This window comes from Panthera onca, chromosome X (assembly GCF_046562875.1).
Source record: "Panthera onca isolate mPanOnc1 chromosome X, mPanOnc1 haplotype 2, whole genome shotgun sequence".
NCBI lineage: Eukaryota > Metazoa > Chordata > Mammalia > Carnivora > Felidae > Panthera > Panthera onca.
In genome coordinates, this window is record NC_138357.1 from 106956125 (window position 1) to 106965204 (window position 9080).

Genomic DNA, 9080 nt, shown 5'->3' on the forward strand with positions numbered 1-9080 from the left:
AGCCCCGTGTCGGGCTCTGTGCTGACAGCTCAGAGCCCGTAGCCTCCTTCCGACTCTGTGTCTCCCTCTCTGCCCTTCCCTCACGCGCACTTACTCTCTCTCTCTCTCTCTCTCTCTCTCTCTCTCTCTCTCTCCTCTCTCAAAGAATAAATAAACCTTAAGAAAAATTTAAATATTACACCACTGTGGTTGGAAAATATGGCCTTTTTTACTTCCTTAAATATATTGTAATTTCCTTTGTGATCTAACATATGCTGCATTTTAGCAGTTGCCTTATCCTGTGGTGCCCGGTTCGTATCCCTCAGACTCTACTGTTTTCATTGTGCACCTTTGATCTTCCAGCTGCAAGTGTCCATATCTGACACAGAGTTTTTCTGAAATTGTAGAAGCCTATCCTGTTCCCGTGAGTAGTCCAGAAGCTCTGAATTTACACATGCCCCACAACTATCAACCGAGGACTGCTGGGGTATGGCATATAAATAAATACCCTAGCTGCCTCCCTCCCTGGGGTGGATAAATTTGGTCATATTTTATACCATTTCTCAGAGTTTTTCCCATATGATTAATCTGTGACAGGTGGTTTAATTATGCACCCTTTATGGGATGCTTTCCTTTCACTGTATAACTTTTCCTTACTTGTGTTTCTTATTTCCTCTAATAAACACATTTTACTGGAATTCTTGTCTTAAGACTTACATCTGGGAGAATTCAAAATAAGACAGAACTAATTGTATTACTACATTTTTTTCCTGTTAGATTATATGGTAAACTACTCAAGAGGATTATGTGACTTATTCATTACCTATTCATGGTAGTTTAAAATCTGTTTCTCCTTCATGGTTTCCCTTAATTTTGTTCTTGCACTCTGCATTTCATATTTTAAACATTTTGTTATTGAGTAACTAAATATTAATCCCAAAATTTTATCAGTGTCAGCAGTGCTCTTTATAACATGCCCTTTCTTTTCTTCTTTAAGAATTCTAGCATTAATACCATGACACAGGTTGGTTCATACTTTTGCCTTTGAATCATTTTATTTATTTTTTATTAAAAAATTTTTTTAACGTTTTTATTTATTTTTGAGAGACAGAGAGAGACAGAATGTGAGCGGGGAGAGGCAGAGAGAGAGGAAGACACAGAATCCAAACAGGCTCCAGGGTCTGCAGGGTCAGCACAGAGCCCAGCACGGGGCTCGAACCCACCAACTGTGAGATCATGACCTGAGACGAAGTCGGACGCTTACCCAACTGAGACACCTAGGCACCCCTACCTTTAAATCATTTTAGATATACCCATTAGATACAGGATATATTTGCTAGTGTTGTTTTTATCCGTTCAACCTGTTCCTTTCAGTATGTGAACTTTTATTGCATTTCTGCTTACAGATATACAAATATTTGATCTTAGTTCTCTTATTTTTTTTTTTTTTTATTAAACGCTTCCTTTGTTTTCTCTCTTCTGCTGTGTGAATCGTGTGTGGGTTTCTTTCTTCTAGTGTTTAGCTTTATAACCTTACATGACATATGATGAATTTTGAAGGATGGAAAAACCTTTCCTCTACACGTTGACAAGGGGTGAAAGTCCTTCCATAAAGAGAGATTAATGTGTGCACTTGCACAGGAGGCGAAAGTTGTTCTAGGGAGAATGTGAGTACGTACCACCTTAATGAAACACTAGTCCTTTCTCTGCTACTGTCTTTTAGGGGAGAGAAGAATTACTTAAAGGAAAACACTGTAATGGGGCGCTTGTATTTTTGGCATTTATATTCTTCATGCTTGAAATACCTTAAAATATCAAATTCTCCACTTTTCAACCCTTTAAAATAGTGCATTAAATTAGTTCAAATTCAAGTGCTTCTAGTTTTGAAAAATTGGTTTTTTGATGATTCTTGTTTTCACTTTGGGTTGAGAGGCTGTGGGTATTAATAATCATTGGCATGATGTCTGTCAAGTTACTTGTCAGTGCTTTTCCAGATAATTATAATTTAAAAAAATGATACTAGTGATATCTAATACATACTATTTACTATTAAACACTGGTCCCTGTTATTTATATGTAGTAACTCACTTAACCCTTAAGAGTTAAATGAGGATAATACTACATGCAACTATGAGTTGTATATTAATACCACTATAAATTTCTATCTGAAAAAATTGAGTAGCAGAGGCTGTGTATCCTGCCCAGAGTTTCACATCCCTTAAATAGCAGACCCAGGAGTTGATTTCATAATTCATTGTACTTGGCTACTGAACTTTTAACCACTTTTTAAGCATGACACTACATACACTCAGATGAGTCATCTTTTAAGACTACATATCTGGGAGTATAAAATATTTTATTGTACTCTTTCTGTTTCTTATACCCAAAACCTGGATAAGATAAATGAAACAAATGGCAGAAGACTATGAAAGGTGGAGAAGAGACTGTCTCAGCTAGGGCTCTTGGCATTCTAGAAGAGAGTCAGAACTGAGTCCTCTGGAGATTTTTTAACCTTCTGTGTATCCCACCTTGAGTGTCAGAGAAGTTCTCAACTCAGAAATGCCAGCAGGTACTGAGAAAAAAACAAAGAACAATGAAAAAGTGGAATAAGTCTGTTTTTTCTGGGGAGAAGACTGGAGCGCAGTGGTTCTCAACTGGGAGTGATTTGGTTCCCAAGGGAACGTTTGGCAACATCTCTAGACATTTGGGGTGATGACTTTTGGGGTGGGAGCGCTCTACCGGCATCTCGTGTGTAGAGGCCAGGAATGTTGTTCAGGATTCCACAATGCACAGGGCAGCTCCCCAAGGCAAAGAATTACCCAGCCCAAGTATCAAAAGTGTCAAGGCAGAGATAACCTGCTCTGAGCGGTCCAAGCAGGCACCAGCAAACTATGGCCCTGTTCACCAAACCCAGCTCACCACCTGTTTTTGTAAATAATGATTCACTGGAACTTTGCTTGTGCATAATACATATGATGTGTGTGTATGTGTGTGTTTGTGAGAGTGACAGAGGGAGAGAGGGACTTATTATGGACAGTTTTAATAGGGATCGTTTTTGTTCAAAATAACAAGTAAAAGGATTAGCATTTAAGCAGAATCTTCTTGCAATGTACAGAAGACTGAAAAGGGGGCCAAGCCTTTACTCTGTTTTTTTGCTGAACTGATTTCACTGAGATCTGGTGGCAATGTTGTTTTCCTGATCAGCATACTCTGGGGGAAAGAGACTCTGCTGTAGGCCTTGTGCTATTCCGTTACACTTCTCTGCTCAGCTGTTTCTCTTTGCTTTTGCAGATGTACTAATAAAGTATGTAAGAACTAGCAATAGACAATCTTTGTAAATGAATATTACTAAGGAAAATATTTGGCAGGAAAAATGAAATTATATTTTAAAGTTAGTATTTTCATTAGAATTTATTACTTCATTATGCTTTCACTGTAATTTCTACATAGAGTACTACTTTAGTGATACTTAACATATGTATGAACTGATGACACATTGCAAATTCCTCATGAAGATTTTCTCATAGCATTATAATTATTCTGTCTTCAAGATATATATTAATTACACAGGTGAAAATAGTAACTTGATGGTAGAGAAACATGACAGATACCTCTTTAACCAAGTGATCAAGGTTAATATCATCAGTAATAAGATATATCAACATCATGAACCCCTCGATGTGATGTAATGAGAAGAACTCACTTTTGCTTCTGTAGCATTCTGGCAAAAAAATGTCTTAACTGGAATTCATCCTGAAGAAACATCACACAAATCCAAAGTGAGGGACATTCAACAAAGTAATTGGCCAGTTCTCTTCAAAAGTGTCAAGGCCATGACACTTCTCAGTTTGGAAGACATGACAACTAAATGCAAAGTGCCATTCTAGATTGGATCCTGGAGTCGTGAAAGGACATTAATGTGACAATTGGTGATACTTGATGAAATTTTGTAGATTAGTTAGTAGTATTTTACCAGTGATAATTCCCAGGTTCTGGCAATAGCATTATGGTTTTATAAGATGATAATATTTGGAGAAGCTGTAAAAAGATAAAGGAGCTCTGTGTATTATATTTACAACTTCTTTTGGTGATATATGTTCTGTGTTTTATTCCATCAAGTCTAACACAAATTAGTGGCTCCATAAAATCTCGAATTAATAAATATACATCCATTAGTTTAATCTTAAATTTTATTTATCTGTACTTTCTTTTAACCATTTGTTTCCTGATACTGGATCATGCTTTCACCTACATGGAAGCCAATTATTGTTTTCTTACACAGAAACCTGCAAAATCCCAATACCCAATTGTGTCTACATGTTTTTTCAGACTCTATTGATACTCCACATTTTTTGCTAGAAGACATGGCACAGATAACACCAAAACTATCAGGGCCTGATTTGAAATGCTAGCCTATAATTTTTAGTTATTCATTGAACTCATGAACCTGCACTAGTAATTGGAATATACATTTATATACTTTTAAAATATTAAAACCTTAGCTCTTTAATTTGTTTTATCTTTGTTTTCTTTCATTTGTACTGAAGTGTTTTGACTACAGCACTCAGATAAGTCATGAATTTATTTTTAAAGGTGTCATAGTGTTTGAACTTTCCATATATCCCCTCATTTAAAAGGTACTTACAGTAGATACATACGATACAAGTAATTTCACATGCCTCATGTGAAAATCTTTGCTTCTGTGCATTCCAAATTTTCATAGTTAAGAGAAATAAAAATTATTTTTCTTTTATAACTGGATAAAAATCATGGCTGTTGCAAAAATATTTGGTGATATCATTGTTTGAAGCCTCTGGGTGAAGCAAATTAATTGTAAGGTGGTTATCCTTTGCATTAAAAATATCCCGACCTAAAAATCTTGTTATTTGGAAGCAGCCAAATCTATTGTTATGTGGGTGTTGATATCAGTAGCTCCATATTTAAATAGAAATTAACTTGAAATTAAATTAAAGCATTTTGCTATCAAGATCAGAACAAAACTCAGCACTATCTCCCTGGAATCAATAATTTTCACATAGCTACATTTATCATATTAAAAAAGATGTTAATAAAGCTAATATTATAAATGAACGAGCTCCCATTCTAGAATTTTCCTAAAATGAAAGGTGCCTTAGTAAAGTTAATTATATTAGAGTCATAGTGAAGAGTAAGCTTGAACATGTTATTATTGTGGTGAAAATGATGGATCTAGTATGCTGACGTAAAAAATTCTTAAATGAAATAAGTTAACTTTCACCAAGAGAAATCGCCTCATCGCCCAGTAGGATGACCGGCAGTAGGTATGCATACATGAGCCAACCCACTTTAAAGATTGTCATCCAGGAGGTGATTTCTGTTGTGGAAACTGATTTCAATTTTATGCTCTTAAAGGATCCATCTATGAGAATTGTATTTTATGTTTTTTAAGTTTATTTATTTAATTTGAGAGAGAGCACGTGTGAGTGGGAGAGCGGCAGAGGGAGAACCCCGAGCAGGCTCCACACTGCTGGCACAGACCCCAGTGCAGGGCTCGATCCCATGAACCGTGAGATCATGATCTGAGCCAAGACCAAGAGTGGGACACTTAACCGACTGAGCCAGCCAGTCACCTCTATGAGAATTTTATCTTATTTGTTAAGAAAATTTTCATCGTTTTGTTGTATCATGAAGCACTGAAACATCCAAACAAATCAATATGTGGGTGGTGAGGCAGCTGCTTTCTCCTTCACTTCTTTGGGTTCCTAGAACAACTTGTCAGTAGATTCTTTTTTTTTAAAAGATGACCTTTTGTGTTATTCAAGTCTTTAGGCATGTGCTGGTACAACACAAACTTCTGTCAGATGCAACGAGCTAGCATCCAGGAATCATGCACAACAGCTCAGTAATAGCACACTGCATCTGCTCCCACTGCAGTGGGGCTCATTTGTTAACATTTGGAGCATCTGGAGGAGTAAGTATGGTATGGGGAAGAGAACGAAGGGGGAAACAGCATGAGTATGTGGCTGGGAGGAGAGAAGGTCGGCAGAAGTTGTGCAGCCTGAATATGTCATCGGTGCAAACTCAAGCATCCTTGACGTTCTTTAATAGGAACATCTGGTGGAATCCCATCATGAGGTCTTTATCAGCCTTGAGCTGGCCCGCAACCATGGTGATGATGCAGGTATGTGGCACAGGCCGATGATGCTGTGTCATGATGCTGTGTCGTGATGCTGTGCTAGGTTTTCTGAAACAGAAGGGTAGACGATTTCTCCACAATGGTAGCTTTCTCTTGGGATTTCTGTCCTTCCCACCTAAGGCATGGCGCGTCAATATAAATTGCACCTAGTTACATTCTGTCATTATCAAGTAACTGGTAGTAATGTTGAATGAAGCTGGATCCAGTCTGTTCCCAGATTGGCTTATTTCCCATTCTGGAGCATCAGCTGGCCTCGTTGAGATCCCAGGAGATGGCGTGATGTCTGCAGTGACAATGGCAACCCAGCATGATCTGCAAGGGGAATCTTAAATACTGATGTCGGTGTAATTAAAATAACTTCTAACATAAAATTGAAAAGAAATTTATTTAGATCAAGCAAGCTTATAAATAATTAGATGGATTTATATAAATCCCAGTTGCTATTAAACTGTGACACAGTTTTTGATTAAGACATTTGTCTGATGGACCGTAAAATGACTTCCCAAATTCAAGGCTTTTCCTTACTTTTTATTATGGTATACCAAAGTTTACAAGTTTAATGGTACAGTTCTGTCAAGTTTTCTCCCTAGGATTATATAGCGCACATGTGTTTTGTTCTTGTTCTTGTTTCCGTTTTACTGTTGTATCCCAAAGAACAAACAGAAAAAATGATAACATGGAAGATTCAAATTCATATATACCATATATTAAATATAAACAGACTAAATACTCCATTTTAAAAGTCAAAGGCCGTCAGAAAACATCAAAATAATCTTAAAAGTGAACTGCATGGCCTATGGAAAAGAATGGGGAAAAATGTACAATGTGACAGTTAAGCAGAGAAAAGTTGATTTGTTATTTTCATATTGGACACGGTAGATTTAGGTGAAAAAATAGGCTTATTTCAATATAATAAGAGGCTAAATCCAAGAGAAAGATAGAAACACCCTAACCTTATATTTAGATAACAATATAGCCTCATTTTACAAAGCAGAAAGTGACAGAACTAAAAGGAAATACAGACAAATAATCACAGTGTGAGAATTTAATTCACCTATCTCTGAAACTAAGAGAAAAACAAGGGGAAAAAAAACCAAAAATAGCCCTTCTTATCATCTGGGCAATTCTTTCTGAGATCTTGTCCCTTCAAATTCTGTGTTCAAACAAATGTCTGATAATTTTTCCAGTTTTTCTAGATTTCCTCAGCAGGATGGTTATGCTGTAAAAGGCCATTCTGTCACTGCTGGAAGCAGACATCTTCATAAACACAAGTGTATTTTTTTGTGGCATGCTATAGTTTGTAGCTTTTTATCCATAAAGCCAATTAATTAAAAATTAGGACAATAAACCATTTATTTTAGAGTACATGATCTTCACTAGCAGCAGATATTTTTTTTTCATAGTTTACTTAGATTCTTCCAATTAATTTTATTTGATTGAGCTAATAAATATTTCTTCATTCAGTATTCATGTAGTAGGTATAGTCCATTTGCTGGAATTTCATTCTAGATCGATTACCTACTGGAAAAAGCATCAAGTAAATAAGGTCTGTTTACAGATATTTGTATGTATAGGTTCCTGTATTCGCACATATTAATGAAACAAAATCATATGCTAGGGTTTAACAAAAATCTGAAAGAATTCAAGGAAATTGTATGAAAGAAATCATAATCTCTGATGAAGCTGTCAGCAGCATATGCAGATCTAAAGTTTGAACATGCATTCAATTCTATGTTGGAACTCATCTGATCAAGGTAGACTGGATAAATCAGATCATCTCTCTCCTGAGAAACTAGAAAGAGAAGAAAGATTGGAAAACTAAGAAAGACAAATAAATATTACACAGTAAAAATCCACAGAAGTGAATATAGCATTTTAAGTGGCTTTCATCTTGAGAGTCTGCAGATGCAGAGAGCTTACTTAGAGACTGGAAATTAAACAACACTAACTTCCAATAAGTTCACCAAGATACAGCGAGAACCAAGTTCAGGCATCACTGATCATTGTCTTTGTGTGGTGGGAGATGAGATAGATACAAATTCTGTGGGGTTTGGGTGGGACTCTGAAGGTTGTGGTTTGGAAGCTATAGTGAACCTGAAATCAACCAATTCTAACCAGGGACAAAATCCTGACTTTGAATCATTGGAATCTCTGATTAGATTAAGAATGTCTGAAAATGATAGTGCCGTGCTGTTAGTTGCTCAGCCAGAGTAAAATTAAATTTGGATTATCTCTGTAATTTTCATATATTATTTCTGGCACACAAGTAAAAATGACTAGGAAGAGTATGAGAAAAAATGTGACTAAAACTCAACTGAGGGGTACTTAGCTGGCTTAGTGGAGTGTGCCACTCTTGATCTCACGTTTGTGAGTTTGAGCCCCACGCTGGGGGTAGGGATTACTTTTAAAGTCTTAAAAAAAAATAAGGGGAGGTGGGTGGGAGATGGGCTAGATGGGTGATGCGTATTAAGGAGGACTCTTAGTGTGATGAGCATCAGGTTTTGTATTTAAGTGATGAATCACTGAATTCTACTCCTGAAACCAATATTGCACAGTATGTTAAACTAAAAGTTAAATTAAAAAAATTTTTTTAAATAAATAAAAAATAAAATAAGAAACATTTTAAATACTTAACTTGTTTCAAAAGAATAATGAACCCATTAAATGTAAACATAAATAGCATTTCTATTAAAATAACTGTATTTACCCAAACAAAACAAAATAAATAAAATTAAAAAATTAAATAGAAGTTATATAACAGACAGAAATAGATACACCAGATAAATAGAAAATAGAGCCATCAGATGTGCAACTTAAAAGGCCTCATATATCCAAAACATAAGAAGCATAATTAAGAACTGGAAATAAAAACAGTAGGCTTTGTTTTATGTATTTGAATTTTGTTTATAGGGTACCCAAATATTTA

At 35.9% G+C, this 9080-nt stretch overlaps 1 pseudogene; it reads right to left on the reverse strand.

Moving 5' to 3' along the window:
* Positions 1-5898: 5898 nt before the first annotated feature.
* Positions 5899-6388, reverse strand: LOC145713821 (nuclear transport factor 2 pseudogene; annotated as a pseudogene).
* Between the last annotated feature and the right edge of the window lie 2692 nt (positions 6389-9080).